Source organism: Geotrypetes seraphini, chromosome 9 (assembly GCF_902459505.1).
Source record: "Geotrypetes seraphini chromosome 9, aGeoSer1.1, whole genome shotgun sequence".
In the NCBI taxonomy this organism is placed as follows: Eukaryota; Metazoa; Chordata; class Amphibia; order Gymnophiona; family Dermophiidae; genus Geotrypetes; species Geotrypetes seraphini.
The window spans coordinates 158,486,925-158,505,871 of NC_047092.1; positions in this window are offsets into that span (position 1 = coordinate 158,486,925).

The following is an 18,947-nucleotide window of genomic DNA, read 5'->3' on the forward strand; positions in this document are numbered from 1 at the left end:
TTATCCCTTGGCTCAAGAGTGTTCCACCTCCACTGCTAGTCTCCAGGGAGTCTTTTCCTTGTTGGACCACTGGTGCTGATTGTACCCCAGTGGCCTGGCACCTACAGTGGGCTACTAGTGATCAGCACTCTGGTAGCCTTCCTCTCCTTGAAGAGGAAACTCTGGGGTAGCTTCCTGCTGGGGTCCCAGTTACTAACCCTCAACAGGTGACCACCAGTATCAGGGCTCCATCTAAAAGGCTGCCTCTGCTTTTCTTGACCCTCAGGCATGGATAGTGCCTCTGGAGGCCTTTTTCTTCTGCCCTGAGTTGTTTCCAAAGGCGCTTGCCTTGAGCCCAGCCCCCCAAGGGTTATTGGCCTTCTGCCCGGAACTCTCTGCTCCTAAGGGTTGCTAATCCATTTCTTTAAGAGTGCCCCTAGTTCTAAAAAGAGCTCTGTGTCAGCCAATGATAGGTCACCTAAAGTTGGGCAATCGCATTTGGGCACAGATCCGTGCATAAACTGATTAGTTAATGATCTGTTGACAATCAGTAATTGGTGGGATTAAGTGACTTGCCCAGGATCAAAAAGAGCAGTATGGGATTTGAACCCACAACTTCAGGGGGCTGAGGCTGTGGCTCTAATCACTGTGCCACATACTCAAAAACCAGCATCATTTATCTATATTGAAAAATAAAAGCTGTATAACCACTTACTTATATCATTGTTCTTTCCCCATTTCATTAAGACTTCAAAGGTTTAGCAATATGGCCGCACAGCATTTCACAGCCACTTTTAACCATCCCCCAACTGATGTCAGAAAAACATGGTAATCACTCGTAGGTGTAACTATGTTAAGGACATCCAATCTAATTCAGCATTTAATCCCTTTGGTTCCAAGCTGTGTAGTTCAAAATTCCATCATTGTTCCTTGCAATATAACGTTTCAATGTTGCCACTCTCAAAAATTTCTTTAAAGATACGCCATTTGAAATACAATACAATACAAATTTTATTTTGCATACCGCTAATACCTCGAAAAATTCCTAGCAGTTTACATAAAATGAATAAAAACAATGTAATAAAAATTTAAATATCAGAGAAGATTTACAGAATATTTAACACATATTCCTTAAACAAATATGTTTTCAAAACTTTTTAAAAACTCATAATTGGATTATTGTAATATTGTCTACTTTGCTGGTTCCCCCCTCCCTCCCCCCCAAAAATGTATGTAGAATGCACATTATTCAGAATTCTGCCATTCAACTGATCTTTAATCTGAAAAAGTTTGATCATGTCACCCCCCCCCCCCCCATTTTTTCATGAATTGCATTGGTTGCCAGTCGAGGCTCATGTGAAATTTAAATCTGGTTGCATTTGTTATAAGGCATTGTTCAGCCTAATTATCTTGTGGATTCGTTCACATTTGTTAATTCAAAGCACTCTCAATGTATTTACCTTTCCTTCAGTCAAAGGTTATCAATGTAAAAATATCAACATTTTCTGTTGTTTCAAGCTGCAATATGGGATAAAGATCTGAATTCTCTAATAGCGACCTCTTGCTCATATCACCATTTTAGGAGACAATTGAAAATGTATTTGTTTACAAGATTTTTAGGAATTTAATATATTACATTCAACTGTATATGTGCAGTTTTTTAATTCTATTTTGTAAACCGCATAGAACTCAATGGTGTTGTGGTATAGAAATAAATTTTTATGTTATGATATGTTACTTATTGATTCAACCAAAAGGCTGACCCCTTAAATCCACAGAGAAACAAAAGTCCAACACAACAAAACTGTGGAGTCTAATGTCACTGATGCAGATTTTATTATATCAAGAAGATAATCCAGTGTTACTTATTGAACCAATCTGATTTGGTAAAGTTCTCCAGAGTTTGGCTGCCTGGTAAGCCCATGTCAAAGTAAACACTCTGAAATATTTGACCCCTCTTACCTTAGGAAATTGAAAAAAGGATTGTTGTCTCAGACCATAGGATTTAATTTCCGAATAACATAGCAATGGAGGCATATAAGTAGAAACCTCTCCTTGACATATTTTAAACAGTGTGCAAAAAAATTTGAACTGAACCCTAGCTTCAACCGGAAGCCAGTGCAGTTTTAACATGTATGGTGTAATTCTGTTTCCTTTTTTCATTCCAAATATAAGCTGTGTTTTGCAGAGTTTGTAATTTACGCAGCATCAGCTTAAGGCAGTCCAAGAAAGTAATCTTACAATAGTCTATTGATGATAGAAACAAAGATTGTACTAATTTATTTATTAATTTAATAAATTTATCTACTGCATACAACTTACATAGTTCACATAGAAACATACATGAAAGTTTGACAATACACACATAATTATCATAAAACCTAATTCTACATAACATTATAATAACATTGGAATGCTTTGTATTGGTAGCATGGAATATTGCTACTCCTTGGGTTTTGGCCACCATGGAGAACGGGCTACTGGGTTTGATGGACCATTGGTCTGACCCAGTAAGGCTATTCTTATGTTCTTACCACAAAGCTTCACATCATGGCGTCAAATATATCACATTACGTAAATGCGTTCACAAACAATTGTCTTCAATAATTTCTTAAAGCCTGATCTAGATACATATAACCGCAAGGCTCCAGTCAAGGTGTTCCAAAGTTTCACACTCCCTACAGACATGCCCACAGGCAAGAAATGAGATCCCTAAATAAGTATATACGTGACCAGGGAAATTTGTATAATTTTAAGACAAGTTTACATATCAAGAACACGTCAACAACATTGTTAAATGCTGTCTTTATCGTCTTCGTTTAATCCGTTCAATGACAAAATATTTAGAACCACAATCCTTAAATATTCTAATGCACTCTCTTGCTATAGCAAAACTAGATTACTGTAACTCTCTGCTACAAAATATTACTCAAAAAGAAAAAAAACGTTTACAAATTATTCAGAACATAGCAATCAAAATAATTCATAATGGTAAAAAATATGACCATGTAACACCTCTGCTAATCAAATCACATTGGCTGCCCATAAATAACCGAATAATTTATAAAATAGCTCTATTGACTTTCAAAACACTAAATTCTAATGAACCACAATTCATAGATCGTTTATTAATTCCCGATTCTTCAAATCGCTCTTTACGATCTGAATCCCAAGAACTATTAATGGTTCCCTCTCTAAAAATAATAGGGACAAAACGCCACGATATTTTCTCCGTAGTGGCTCCTCTTACTTGGAATTCTCTTCCTTTATATATCAGAAAAAATAAGAATTTAAACCAATTCAAAACTAATTTAAAATCATTTCTTTTTAAAATTTCTTTTGACCTCTAAACTCACTTCATTGCCAATTTCTATCTGAGAACCTTCAATCCCTCCCTAATGTTTTTTTCCCTCCCCTTTCAGACCTCTCTTTCTCCCTTTTTAGGGAAAATATTTTTGTAACTTTAAGTCCTCATGTTCATTCCATATGTGTCATAGTTTGTCAATATTGTCTTGTGTGTCAAATTCCTTTTAGTTAAATAAATACTATAATACTGTTATTTTACCCCTTTAGTGTTCAATAATATATAATTCAACGATGATTGTTATACTTTGTTAATCGCTTAGTTTGTAATAAGCGATACATCAAATAAAATTAAACTTGAAACTTGAAACTTGAAGACGTTCCTCTTTTGTAAGATGAAATATGGGAATTAAGTTTTTATGATAACTGTAAGTGCTGGTTGCTGATGGGTTCTGAATGTGATTTGTTTGTATTGTATGTGAAGTTATTTTAATTATGTATGTACTAGTTGTAACCCGCTTTGTATAAAGTGGGGTATAAGTCAATAAACCATACCCATAAACATAGCATTCCCAATCCTAGAGTGTGTAATATACAAAATTGATAGTGATTGAAATACTTCCTTATCCTTCTCAATTTCCAGAAAATCCCAAATTATTTTTTTTTTTAAATCAATTGAGTAGCATGAGGTATTAATGATAAATTATTTTTTAAAAATACCTCCAAGATCCAGATAATTGAAACCTCTGGATAATTTAGGTTATCAATCATCAGAGACGTATCATGGAATACCGAGTTAGGAGGGTTTACTATCAATAATTTTGGGGGATTTTATCTATTCAATTTCAATTGAAATTCAATCATGCATTGTTCAATCAGATTTATACACTGGCCTGATGTAGATTTCACTTGGTCTGAATTACCTTCAAATGGAAAAAGGAATGTCCCACTTCCTCCCAATGAGAAACGAACGGTGGTAAAGCTATGTAATTAGTTGCACGCCAGCACTTACACAAGTTTGAAGTTTCAAGTTTAATAAGGATTTGATCGCTTAATCAGAATTCGAAGCGATGTACATATCAATAAAATTACAAAATTTAGGAAGCAATACAACAAATGACAAAAACTAAGTCTTGCAAGACTAATTATAAACTAACATTACAAACTCATTAAAACACAAGGAGAGGTAGGGAAAGGAAATACAAGTTGTTTGGTAGTAAGTAAGACATTCAAGGGAAAAACAAAAGGAAAGGAAAGATCAATTTACTTCAGAGAAGCTATAAAGTGCAGTTAAAATAAGGCCACTAGACCGGCTAACTAATTATCGAATGCGTCTTAAAAAGAAAGCTTTTTAATTTGCTCTTAAATCTATCCAAGTTGCGTTCTTCCCTTAAGTAAATAGGGAGTGAGTTCCATGTTTGAGGGGCTGTGACAGAAAAAATGAATTGCCGTGTATTAATAATTTTAAGTGAGGGAATCATCAGTAAATGTTGCTCATTTGATCTCAATAATCTATTTGAGGTGGAGGGAATCAGTAGTTTATAAATCAAAGCAGGAGTTTTATAAAGTAATGATTTGAGTGTAAGCAAACTTAATTTATATGTTATCCAATGAGCTACCGGAAGCCAATGTGCTTTCTTAAGGAGAGGTGTCACTGGATTTCAGCTGGCGTAAGTGCCATGCCCTGCACCAAAGGCCTGATTCCATACATGGCGCCTAATCACGTCTATACAAGGTGCCTAATCACGCCTAACTTGCAATTGTCAATCAACTTTAAGGGTATCACAAAAAAGGAGATCAGACGACTGCAGATCATTCAAAATACCGCTATTAAAATCATTAGCGGGGCAAAGAAATATGATCACGTCACCCCTCTTCTAGTCGACGCTCACTGGCTGCCAGTCGAATACAGAATTAATTATAAAATTTTACTTTTAACATTTACAACTAAAATGAATAGCCAACCTGATTTTATTAACAGTCTTTTAATTCCGTACGTAACAACAAAATCCCTTCATTCCACTTCTCAAAATCTTTTAGTCATACCATCGTTAAAAGCAATAAATACTTTACGCACCAACAACTTTGCTGTCACTGCCCCTTCACTTTGGAATCTACTACCTATAAATCTCCGTAACGAATTAGATATAAAACAATTTAAAATAGCATTAAAAACATTTCTATTCCGAGACGCTTTTTGTTAAACGGCCACTTTCTTTCTTTTTCGACAAATTTTTACCTAACCTACTGTTTTAGCCTTTATGACTTATCTATCCTATACTTATTGTAGTTCCTCCCCATCTGCCCTTTTGTTGCTGTATGTTTGAATAAGTCATTTGTCTTCCCTGTTTTAATATATTTAATGTGTTTTTGTGTAATTTTATTATGTTAACCGCTTAGAAGTTGGATTAAGCAGTCAAACAAATTTTTAATAAACTTGGAAACTTGGAACTGCTAGGTGCCGCTTATAGAATCACACCTAGTGGTGCGTAGGCATGCTTAGGCATCACTAGGTATCCTAGAGATGCTATGTATGTTAGGTGCTATTGACGCATGTTTGAGTCCTAGCAACTTGATGGTAATCATCAAGTTTTCATGGCAGAATACAGAAGTAGATTGCCGGGCCTTTCTTCTGCGTAGTATATAAATTCAATCTTATCGCTGTTGTCACATCCAATGCGATCCTCTGCCTCCAAACACGGGCCATCTGCTGCTGCCCAGATGGGTGGTATATCGTTAGTCTGACATCTCATTAGTCCATCTACCTTGGGAGGCCATGCTGGTAGTGAAACTACCGACGACATGGCTTTCAGCTTCATAGATACGTGCAAATCCCAGTAGCACGACAAGCCCATGGATCATGACTGGAGATCTTAGAGGTAGGCCCTGGTATATTAGGTCAGGTTTTACTTGGCCTAATTTACCAGCGCCTAACCTTGACACCTAGTAACGCCTAAGTCAACCATGCCTATTCTCTGCCTCTAACCTCGCCTACTTTTCAGGTAGGCATCATTAGGTATCGGAGAGCACCTTGACTTAGGCGACACCAGGTGCCATGTTGATATCCACATGCAGCCTAAATTAACAGTTAAGAGGATTGTTTATTAATGCTGTGGTTAATTACCATGCCATTTAACCCAATAAAAACCAATTAAATTACACGCAGATTTGAGTTAGGCATCCAGGATTAGAGCACCTAGCGGCACTTAACCTAGGCACCATTTATAGAATCAGGACCAAAGGGTCCTTTGCAGATCACTAGCTAAGTGCAGATCTTCCCAGTGCCTAACTTTGGGTGTCATATAACTTTGGGTGGGGAGTGTGTGGCACAGTGGTTAGAGCTACAGCCTCAGCCCCCTGAGGTTGTGGGTTCAAATCCCTTGCTGCTTCTTGTGACCCTGGGCAAGTCACTTAATCCCCCATTGCCTCAGGTACATTAGATAGAGTGTGAGCCCAGCAGGACAGAGAGGGAAAAATGCTTGAATACCTGAATGTAAACCACGCGGTGGGGCATAATCGAAAGAAACGTCTAAGCCCGTTCTCGCCTAAGTCGCAAGTTGTCCAAAGTCAGACACAGCTTAGGACACATTTTTGAAAAATACGCCCAAAATATTTTTTGTTTCGAAAATTGTCTAACTATACGTCCAGCCGTCTGATCGTCCAAGCTGCTAAATCGTCCATCTTTATACCACATTTTCGTTCAAATATTCGTCCAAGTCAAAAATGCCTAGAATAAGCCCTGCTGGACGTGGGAGGGGGTCAGCAAAGTGATGGACTGGACACTCAGACATGGCACCCGAATAGTGGGGTACCTTACAGGGCACTGCTGTGAACTTTACAAAAAAGGTGTCCCATAATCATCTCACTACAGCTCCCTTATAGGTCATAGTGAGCCCCCCAAACACCCCCAAAATGTACTATACCCACCTGTCTATAACCCCAATAGCCCTTATGGCTGCAGGAGCCACTTATATGGCAGTAAAAAGGGTTTGGGGGTCATAGTGAGCCCCCAAATACCCCCAAAATGTACTATACCCACCTGTCTACAACCCCAATAGCCCTTATGGCTGCAGGAGCCACTTATATGGCAGTAAAAAGGGTTTGGGGGTCATAGTGAGCCCCCCAAATACCCTCAAAATGTACTATACCCACCTGTCTACAACCCCAATAGCCCTTATGGCTGCAGGAGCCACTTATATGGCAGTACAAAAGGGTTTTGGGGTTATTTGGGGAGTGCACTTATGTCACCATGAATGCAGTGATTACAGTGGCTTTGGGCCTGGGTCCTTATCTCCATGGGTCCCTAACCCACCCCCAAGATGACCTAAGCCACCTCTGTGCAGCTCTAATAGGCTTTCCTAGTGCTGCCAGGTGCTGAAGTTCTGGAGGCAGATATTTAAAGTTGTGATTACAATTTTTATGGGGGGGGGGGGGGTCGGTAATCACTGGTCATTTTATATAGGTTTTTGTGACTTAGACTATGTTTTAAATGGCCTAAGTCACAATGTCCAAGTTCCGTCTAGGCTGTGTTGTAAAACTTTTGGTTATACATTCAGTACGACTAAGTCTAGCATGGCCCACGTCCAGGGCCAGATTTAGATGAAAAGAGGCCCTAGGCTATTCCACTTATGAGGCCCTTTCACCTCCCATTTTTAAGTTTGTAAATTACATGAGAAATAATAAAATACATCATTACTGTGATATATATCAATATGTTAAATGAAACATGTTGTTATCAGTACTAACTTTTATAAAAAATGTGACACGGATAATAAATTTAAAAAAAGGGTGGGAGTGGGAGGGAGAGAGGAGCAGCGGGATCCGATCCGGAGCTGGAGCACGTGTGCAATTCGGATTCCCCACCCCCGGCTGAATTTTGATGAGTCGCTGGCGCAGGCACCGTGAGGAGTGATACAGAAGCACACCTCATGCCACCAGGACTCAGTGTTTTAGTGTTCACTGTTTTTAGAATAGTGTAATTTTAATTTTGCTAACAATTTGAATGTAATTTTGCTAACAATTTGAATATAGGCCCCTCTTGATCTTGAGGCTCTAGGCTGAAGCCTAGTTAGCCTATAGGAAAATCCGACCCTGCCCACATCCCACCTAAATCCCACCCTTGACACTCCTCCTGAAATGCCCCGTTTAGCTCTTGTCGTTCAGCGGCACTGAATCATTTGTAAACACGTCCAAAACCCGTTTCGATTATCGGCACTTGGACGTCTTTCGTTTATGATCATCAAGTGCCAATTTAGGCTGTTTTTTTGGACGTTTTTCTCTTTTGATTATGAGCCCCTTAGGCTATAAGTTAAATTAAAATAAAATATATCTATTTTCTCCTATATGACTTTATTCTAGTGACAAAATAATTACCAAATGAAAATGATTACAACAAACATTTCCAGAAACAACATGGGAGCTATATGACACCAAAATTTTCTGGCTATCTAACCCTAGACTTTTGAATCAGGCCCTTGAGAATGGAATAGAACCACAAATTCCTGTCTTTGATGATTTGTGAAGGAAACAGGATACAGTTCTACTTATCTAGATCAAGCCAGGCCTCTCTAAGTTTGCTAAAAAAAAAAATATATATATATATATATATATATATATATTAGCTGATGCCCCGGCGTTGCACAGGTATTTAATTATAGCAATAACACTGTAAATGGATTGAAATAAAGATACTTTATAGTGGTGAATGAAATTATTTTTTTACAGCTTAATAAAAAGTACAATATTCAAATTATAATGTGAAATATTTGACAAAATGAATACAATACAACTAACGCAAAACATGATTATAAACAACATTTTTAGTTTCACTTCCAGGAGCAAGAACATATAAATTCTTGGGTGAACCCACCCTTGAGCAAGCAACATAGAGTTGTGGGCCGCGAGACCCCCAGAACATATCACCCCAGGTAGTGAGGGATCTGCATACCAAGTTTCGTTCAAATCGGTCAAGCCGTTTTTGCGTGATCGCAGCACATACACACACACACACATACATACACACATTCATACCTCCGATTTTATATATATAGATATATATATATAGATATATATTTGATCAGTAAACAAACACAGAAAACACAGAGGGAATATATTTAAGCAATATCTGTCTAATCGTTACAGGGTAACATGTGTAGTTTGAAGGATGCTATATATTTTCAATGGCTTAAAATGCACAAAAGAGCCAGTATCACGTAGCGTAAGATATCTTGCTTTCAGTTTTAAGTGCTGAGGCATAGGAAACATTTAGCATTAAGTCAAAGGAACTCTCAGGAGTGTAATAAGACAATTTTTTTTTCAGCTCCAATATGTTATTAATGTTTGAAAAACCCAATGTATTTCTTTTTCTCTTTTGTTTTGAAGCTCAGTTTTATGAAGGACTATTGTGGATTAAATATTTTTATGTTTACAGTTCTAGGATATTATTTACAACACAATACAGTGTCTTATATACCGCAAGTCTCTACGAGGAATCTATGCGGTTTACAATAAGAGCTAGATCAACTTTTGGAAGCTACATTTTTAGAGTGGGAGGTGATTGATGGGAGGAAGGGGTGAAGATAGGAAAATGGTTATAGGGAGAAGAGGTGTGTCTATAGCTTCTTCCTGAAGTCAATATGTGGTGGGTGGCCTTAGTTATATTAGCGGTTTGTTCCAAATGTGGGGGGCTTGGTATTCAAAGGTAGCCTCAAACATCTTCCACCATATTTTTTGAGGTGATGGGAGCAGTGGCTTAGTAAGGGAGGGAGCGGGGGTTGACTGCTCTGGATGCCATCTTGGTGGGAGTGCCAGCACCTGTCTTCCTCTCTGGCCCAACAAAACCTTATCTTCCCCCTCCCCTTCTACCGCATGCGTGCGCCCCATCCCTTTCCTTGTACCTCTTTAATGTTTGCAGGACGAACGGCAACCCCAACCTGCTGCTCACACCAGCATTGGCTCTTCCTCTGACATCACTTTCTGGACCCATGCCTAGGAAGTGACGTCAAAGGAAGAGCTGACGCTGGCACAAGCAGCAGCTTGGGGTCGCGGTTAGTGCTGGGAACATTAAAGAGGTATGGGGGAAGGGGGTGGGGAAAGAGTGGATGGGTGGGGCGGAGAAGAGGACGGGGGAGGAGTGGCACCACCCTGGGCACTTCTCACCCTCGCTACGCCACTGGACGGGAGGGGTAGTTTGAAGCGTTGTGATTCACGTGAATTGTAGAAGGAAATTTGGGACTTTGATATCAGATGTTAATCCTTCTGAGTTTTCTCCATATATCACTTTGTGAACCATGCAGGCTATCTTGAATTGGATTCTGTTGTTTATCGGTAGCCAATGCAGTTGTTCGAATAGTGGACTTACCCTATCATATCGATTCATTTTGAGAATTAATCTTGCGGCCATGTTTTGCAGTAGTTGGAATCTCTTGTGTTCTTTTCCTGTATTATCTGCATTCATGTTTCAACAGTACTGAAAAGAGAACCATTTTAGCAGCCTAATTCTATTTTTAAAAAAGTGGTAAAAGTTGCATGTGCAGATTTGGGTGTGGGCCCAATTTATGTGTGCAGTTTAACTGAGTAGTGAGCCAACTAGTGCAAATAATTGGGATCTTAACAAGCAATTACTGGGGCTAATTGGAATGAATTAAAATTTACATTCATATATTTAGGCACAGGTTCTGCGCGTAAATTTTACGCATGGTTTTAAAAAGAGAGCATGGCCAAAGAAGGGTCTTGGAATGATCAGGGGCATTCCTGCAACTCATAGAATAACGAGGACTGTGCGTGATAATTTACACCACTTTTCCGTTGGAATAAATGGCCACTCCTAGTTACTCTATTAACGGCCTTATAATACTAATTATTCTTCCGAGTGAGATATGTTAAATCAGTTCAAAATACAAATATCACACTCTCACTATATTATATATTATACATTCTTTCACTGCTTGCTTCCATTCTTCAGTAAATTCTTCCAAAGATCTCTCAGTTGTTCAATCATTCAATAATAACTCTATTGTGACCTCAGCAGCTACACTTGGATTTCATATTTCATGTAAAATCCAAGTTATACCCTAGCCAGCCTCCTCATCAGTCACTTTTCCATCATGTTTTTCATTTTAATTCTTTAATTAATTGAAATACTTTATATAATTTATAATAGCAAACTTTAAATAACTTAGCTCAAAGTTGTTGCACTGAATGGGGCTCCGACGTGAATTCAGCATTTCGCAGAGAAGATGTTTCAAGGAGCGTCCCCTACAAACATTCAACACATTTTGAAGAAGAAGCCCTTTCTGGAAACGTCAATCGCTCCTCCTAAACTTACTTGCTCCACTTCATCACTGACGCTGAAACCGTGGATTGAAGACAAAGTTTTATTTTATTTTTCTTTCCAGCTTATGATTTATCTTTAATCTTATCTATTGTTTTGCCTTTTGTCTTTGTTTTGTTCTATTTCTATCATTTAAATTTCTCCAGAATTCTACTGTTCAACGGCTCCCCCTTCTGCTTCTATTCCTTTCTCTCCTCTCTTCTACCTTCCAAAGTATTTAGATCAATGCTGTCTTGTTAAAATGTTTATTTTATTTTTATTTATTTTTCCTCTAACTCTACTTTTCACTTCTCTATTACCCTCCAGGTACTTTAGTTAGATTGTGAGCCTTCAGGACAGTAAGGGAATTTTTCAAGTACCTTTCTTATTTCTAATCTTAATGTATATTTTCTGTAAACCACTTAGAACCTAACGGATGTAGCGGTATATAAGAAATAAATTACATTACATTTTCAGTGTACCCAGAAGCCTACGCAGAAATAACAAGCATAGAGCATCAACTAAAATATACTAAAACCACTCACTCACTCCTAAAGTTAGGCATGACTCCTGATGCCAAGCGTTATACTATAAACAGTGCCTAACTTTGAACACTATTTATAGAATAGCACTAAACACTAGTTTTCTTGGCACCATTTATTGAATCTAATCCTAAATGTCTAAATTTTAGGCTTTATTTATTTATATACTGCTTTGATTTGAATTGGTTTACATTTGGTACTCTAAGTATTTCGCCCTATCTGTCCTGGCAGGCTTACTATGGTACCTGGAGCAATGGAGGGTTAAGTGACTTGCCCAGGGTCACAAAGGGTGGCACAGGGATTGAACCCACAACCTCAGGGTGCTACGGCAAGGGCCGTAACCACTAGGCCACTCCTCCACTCCTGTCAGTACAGTAAAACCTTGGTTTGCAAGTATAATTCGTTCTGAAAACATGCTTGTAATCCAAAACACTCGTATATCAAAGCGAACTTCCCCACAAGAAATAATGGAAACGCAGACCATTCGTTCCACAACCCCAAAACTTTAATACAAAATACTATACGTACTTGTATTGCAAGACCGCACTCATTTAGAACAGTCACTGCACTCCTGCAGCGTCATAGAGAGAAGAACCATCGTCTCAGTTGTGATGATGTGACGCGTGTATACTGTATGTACTTGTATTGCAAGACCTTGCGTTTTTATCAAGTTAAAATTTAATAAAATGTTTTGCTTCTCTTGCAAAACACTTGCACACCAAGTTACTTGCAATCCAAGGTTTTACTGTACTTTGATTCAGACTCATGTTGAATGTTCATATAGATGTTTTAGAGGCTTATATCTGCCCAGTTGATTGATTGGCTTTGACATTTATAAATCTGAAAATTGCTCTGTGTCAATTAGATTGAAAGTTTGAAGCAAACCGTTAATTAATTTTAATTCATTATAGTTTGCTTTGAAGCACAATCATTCATATGACTTCTAAAATCTTTATACAAGCACAACTGGATTTTCCACAGCACATTTATTAACAATGAGTGTGAACCTAAATATTTTTCTCCTTCCATAATTACAGTGCTTTCCTCTTCCCTGTCCCTTCTGTTCCTCTGCTTCTCCCCCCCCCTCCCACCACCCCCGGCAAACTTAGCAATGATGTGGCCATAGCCACAAGGTGCAGTGTGCATGAGGATGTATGCAGTGGTGACAGGAGGGGTGGTGACCTCATAGGGTGCCAGGTTAGAGAGGTTGCAGATGTTAGTGGTATTTACTGTGGTGTTCTCAGAGGTGCCATGCTGGTAAACTCTTAGACATGGTCAACAGCTCCTTCTCCTCTGGTCCCAGGGATGCTACCTCCAGGAACAGGGAATTCAACTCAGAGCTTCTGTGTCAGCTCTGTCTGCTGTTCTTGTAAAGCTGGATTCCTCTAATTCTGGGCCAGAAGACAGTCACCTCAGCAAGAGAGCTGTTATGTCCAATGGCCTCCATGGAGTCAGCACCTGGGGAATAGTCAACTGCCTCTGAATGGCCAAGGTTGGGATTTGGAAGTAGGATGAGATCCTCCTCTAGTTCTTCAGTATCCTTCTTCTCATCAGCCCTAGAAAGGGCTGAAAAGAAAAGCTCCCAGCACAGAGAGCTCAGAAGCAAGAAGCTCCTTCGGGAGCTAGGCGACCCTCAGGAGGAGGAATGCTGGCCTCTGGCCCAGTTAGCTCTCAAGGCAACTGCTGACTGGTGCTTACAGGGGGGTCCGGTGCAACACACTGACCAGTTCAGATGGGGGGGGACTGGTGCAGCAAGGAATGGAAGCCCAGTGGTGGGAGGGTCTGCGGGGACCTATACACTGGCAGGAAAAAGCTAAATGTAGCCAGAGGGCCCGGTACAGCCTGGAGTTGAGGAAGGGACTCAGGCTTGACGACTGGTAGAGGAACCAGTGAAGAAAGATCTAGGTGGTGGGGACCCAAGAGGCTAGGGAGTGAGGGACTGGCAGTGGCCCCACAAGAGGGATCTAGAAGAGGTGGCAGAGTCCAAGGCTGAGGGTGTTAGGCAGCTGATCGGTGGTGGGGCTGGTGGGGCTGGGGGCAACCGACAGAGAGACCAGTGATAGCACCGAGAGATATCACAGAGGACCACAGGTGAAGCAGCCTGAGAGACTCTGGGAGCATTGGTCAAGATCTAAGGAGTGTCCAGCAGAGGGACCGGCTGGGACGGTGGCAATCAGCAGAGTGACCGGTGAATGGCACCAGAAGCTGCCAAAGACCTGGAGGGTCAATACAGGGTCAGAGGAAGGACTCAGGAGAGACCTGGAGGGACAGAGTCCAGGAAGGACTTGGGAGAACGAGGAGTCCAGGGAGGAACTCGGGACAACCAGGAGGTTGGGAAGACCAGGTCATATGTTTAGAGGTATTGGAAAAGTATGTTTAACCCTGTTATGTTTATCTTAAAAGAAAAGCCAGAAACTGGAAGACCAAAGAGTACCTAGGGAGTGTGGACATGTGACGGGTAATACTGCTCTGCCCAGTCACGTGATGACAGCGCCTTGAAAACCAGTTTAAAACGTCATTTAAATGGCATCTTTCACTTAGCTTAGGTGCCAGTAGGGCATCTATCAGTACCTATAAAACCGATGCCATTTATAAAATATGGGCCTCAGGGCTTAAATGTCATGCAGCCCATAAGTATACAATGTACTGCATGACATTTAGCGTACACTAATTGTTAATGTATGCTAAGGGAGGGAGGAATTTATCAATGTGTGCTACTGTTAAGATAGGTTATTTTACCACAAGTCATGTTATTTTAGCACAGGGGCCCATTTTATGCAAAATAACTTGCAGTAAAATAACCCATTTTAACAAAAGCACAGATTGGTCAATTTCTCTCTCCCTCCCCCCCCTCCTCCCGTAATCTATTAGCACACCTTAGTAAAAGGACCCCTAAGTTATTCTTCAGACAGAACAGAAAAAAATCCATTGAGATAAATAATTGTGTCTCGGTAGTGAAAATATAATATAAGCTGGCCTTCTATTCAATAATACATTACATGCAGTCAGAAGAACAATCAATAAAATGAAAATTGCATATAGGAGTTCAATATTTGAAACTTAGCTTCAATAATCCACGTAAAGATGCATCCAGCAGAATATGAATAGTCCGGGACACCTTCTTCCAAAGGCTGGATATGTTTTTGAGTTGTGCTAACGTTTTGCATATTGCATGCATTATTTTCTCTGGTTAAAATAAAGATGTTTCTAGCTCCTTAACACAGCTCATGTGCTCAAAAAAGTTCTGCATGAGTCATCCAGCAGTTCTTATTACTCTCGTATTGCATCATATGACTTCTAAGGAACTCAAGACATATGACTGCACAGATGTTTCCTTTCAGGATTGCTTATAGATGCCTCTTTAGCTTCCATGCTATTTATTCATTAGGTAAGTGTCCACATTAAATTTTACCTGTTATTTAATAACTTTATTCTTTTCTACCGCCATAACAAAAAGTTCTAGGTGGTTTACACAAAAAAGAGCTGGACAATCAGTGAAATACAATAATACAGTAAAAAAATACAAATATATGGGTTTTTAAAAATTCTTTATTAATTTTCAAAACTACAACAGTGCAATACAACCAATGCAACTCATAGCAAAACAATAAAAGCACATTCATCTCTCTCATGTTCATAATCATCCATTTTCCTCCCCCCCACCCACCCACCCCTGCACCCAAACAATTATCATTCTGTATAACACAAACATATATTATCAGAAATATCCTATCTATTTTGAATAATGATATCTTCACACCCATCCCAATTATAAATATTCAAAAATCAATTTATGACATAAGAATCCCTCTCCCCCCTGCCCTGGATATGTACCATAGCAAAGAACAAACTGATTCACAGTCAACAAACAATTACAATGAGGTAACATAAGATGCCAATGGACCCCATATTAATTTAAATATATAACCATGTCCTTTATTTTCAGCATTTATTCTTTCAAATCTATAACTAGAGCAAAGATTTGCCCACCAGAATGAAAAATTCAAATTCAAACGATCACATTTCTTCCAATTTCGGGTGATCATCTGGATGGCTATCCCAGTCATTATAAGAAAAAGACAACTTTTATATTGATCTATAAGAGGTTTAACACGCCGTGCTTCTATTTTTTCTGTAACTGCTCCAATGACTTGGAATTCTCTTCCTTTATATATAAGACTTGAACAAGATTTGCAGAAATTTAAGAGTAGCTTAAAGTGCCTTCTTTTTAAAGAAGCCTTTAACTGAAAATACAATGTCCATCCAAGAGGTAATACTTTATGATTTCAGCCATCTCCAAATTAAGATTTCTAATAGCTCTCTTATTCGACCCCACTTCCGCCAGCAATCCTCTTCTTCCTACCCTCCTTATGTACTTCCCTTTTATGTACTTTTTCTTTAAAATTGTATTTCCTCCCCTCTTTCCTATTGTTTCCCGTGGTTTTAAAAAAGCAATTACCCAAGTAGGTCTGGTTAATGTATTATGTATATGTGATTTCTCTAAAATCATATTTTTACCTTTTGTACAATGCTTTGTAATTTGGAAAAGCGTTCAATCAAATAACATGAATAAACTTGAAACTTGAAATATTGTACCACAAATAACTCCCTCATACGTTAGAGGTTTTAATTAATTTCTGAAAACTGCAATAGGATAACATAGCTTGCTGAATACATTTACCTAACTAAGATTGTTGCCTACCAGCTTGAAATGCTAGGGTCGTATCTAAGAAGGTCTTATATCTACACCCATTAATTTTTGGATAAGCAAATAAGTAGAAGTTTCTAGTTTCTCTTGATGGTCTTTGCAACACAAAATGAGGAAAAAGGTAAGCTGGAGACAATCCCAATATCAGCTTAAAGCAGATACAGGAAAATTTGAATAATACTCTTGCCTCCAAAGGCAGCCAATGAAGTAAACGATAATATGGACTAATATGGTCGTTCTTTTTTAAAGCAAAAATCAATCAAACAGCTATATTCTGAATTATCCTTAATTTCCTTATAATTTTTTTGTGTGCTCCTAAATAGATAATGTTACAATAGTCTAAAATAGGTAAGACTAATGCCTGCACCAATAGTCTGAATGATAAAGGATCAAAATATTTTTTTATGGTTCTTAATTTCCACAATGTAAAAAAGCATTTTTGTGCCTCTAAGTTCATGTATTCTGCTAGTGTTAAATGTCGGTCTAGTGTGACTCCCAGAATTTTGATAGATTTAATAATCGGGTAGTCATGACCATTAAGATGAAGCAATGAGTTTGTTATTTTGTTGTTGGGATTAGCCAAAAAATGTTTGGTCTTTTCCGTATTGAGTTTCAGTTTGAAATTAATTGTCCACTGTTCTGAGTCATAATAGAAGATATCTGGTTTAAAAATTCAGTGGTAAAATTATTTAGAGGAATTAAAATAGTCTTACAAGATCATTCCGCAAAACCTCACAATCCTCTGCAGTTTAAATGACTGAATAATTTTGTGCCATCTGCAAATTTGATCACCTCATTCATTACTCCTCTCTCTAGAAACATAGAAACATAGAAAGATGACGGCAGATAAGGACTACAGCCCATCAAGTCTGCCCATACCATTGACCCCCGTTTATGTCTACTGGCCCCCTTAACTCTACTGACCTGCTCTATTAAGTCTATATCCTAGCGACCCTATTCATTGGTATGACCCTCGCAGTGATCCCACATAGGTATCCCATTTATTCTTGAAGTCTGGAATACTGCGGGCCTCGATCACCTGTACTGGAAGCTTGTTCCAATGCTCTATCACTCGTTCCGTGAAGAAGTACTTCCTGACGTCTCCACGAAACTTCCCTCCCCTGAGTTTGAGCGGATGTCCTCTTGTGTTCGAGGGTCCTTTGAGAAGAAAGATATCATCTTCCACCTCGACCCTTCCCGTGATGTACTTAAATGTCTCAATCATGTCTCCCCTCTCCCTACGCTCCTCGAGAATATGTTCAGTCTTTCTTTGTACGAGAGACCCTTTAGCCCCGAGACCATCCTGGTGGCCATCCGCTGAACCGACTCAATTCTGAGCACATCTTTACGGTAATGTGGCCTCCAAAATTGCACACAGTATTCTAGATGAGGTCTCACCATGGCTCTGTATAATGGCATCATGACCTTAGGCTTCCTGCTGACAAAACTTCTCTAGATCATTTATGAATATGTTAAGCAGTACAAGTCACAGAATAGAGTCTTGCAGTGCTCCTCTACTGATCTGTTGCCATGTGGATAATGGTCCAGTTACTCCTACTTCCTGTTTCCTGTCTTTTAGCCAGTTTGCAGTACAGGCAGTCCCCGTTTTACAAACATCCGATTTATGTCCGACTCGTACTTACGAATGGGGGTCCTATCGCGACCCTCTCCCTCCCGAGTCCCAACTTGCCCATCTCTCTCCCTCCCTCCCTCCATTCTGTGCCTCAGGTACGTGCCTCCCTCTGGCGTGTTTACCCTCTAGCTGACTCTCTCCTCCTTCCTGCCACAGTCGTTTCTTTGCACAAAGACACTGGAGGCAGCTCCTACATGCATCCCGTGGCTGAACCGGAAGCCTTCCCTCTGACATTGGAGGAAGCTCCTCTGACATCAGAGGGAAAGCTTCCAGCTCAGCCTCAGGATATGTGTAGGAGCCACCGCCCATGGCTTTGTACAGCGAAATGACTGTGGCAGGAAGGAGGAAGGAGCCGGTTAGAAGGTAAACACCCGCCAGAGGGAAGCATGTATTTGAGGCACAGAATGGAGGGATGGAGAGAGAGGGGCATGTTGGGACTTGGGAGGGAGAGGGACATGTTGGGGCTAGGGA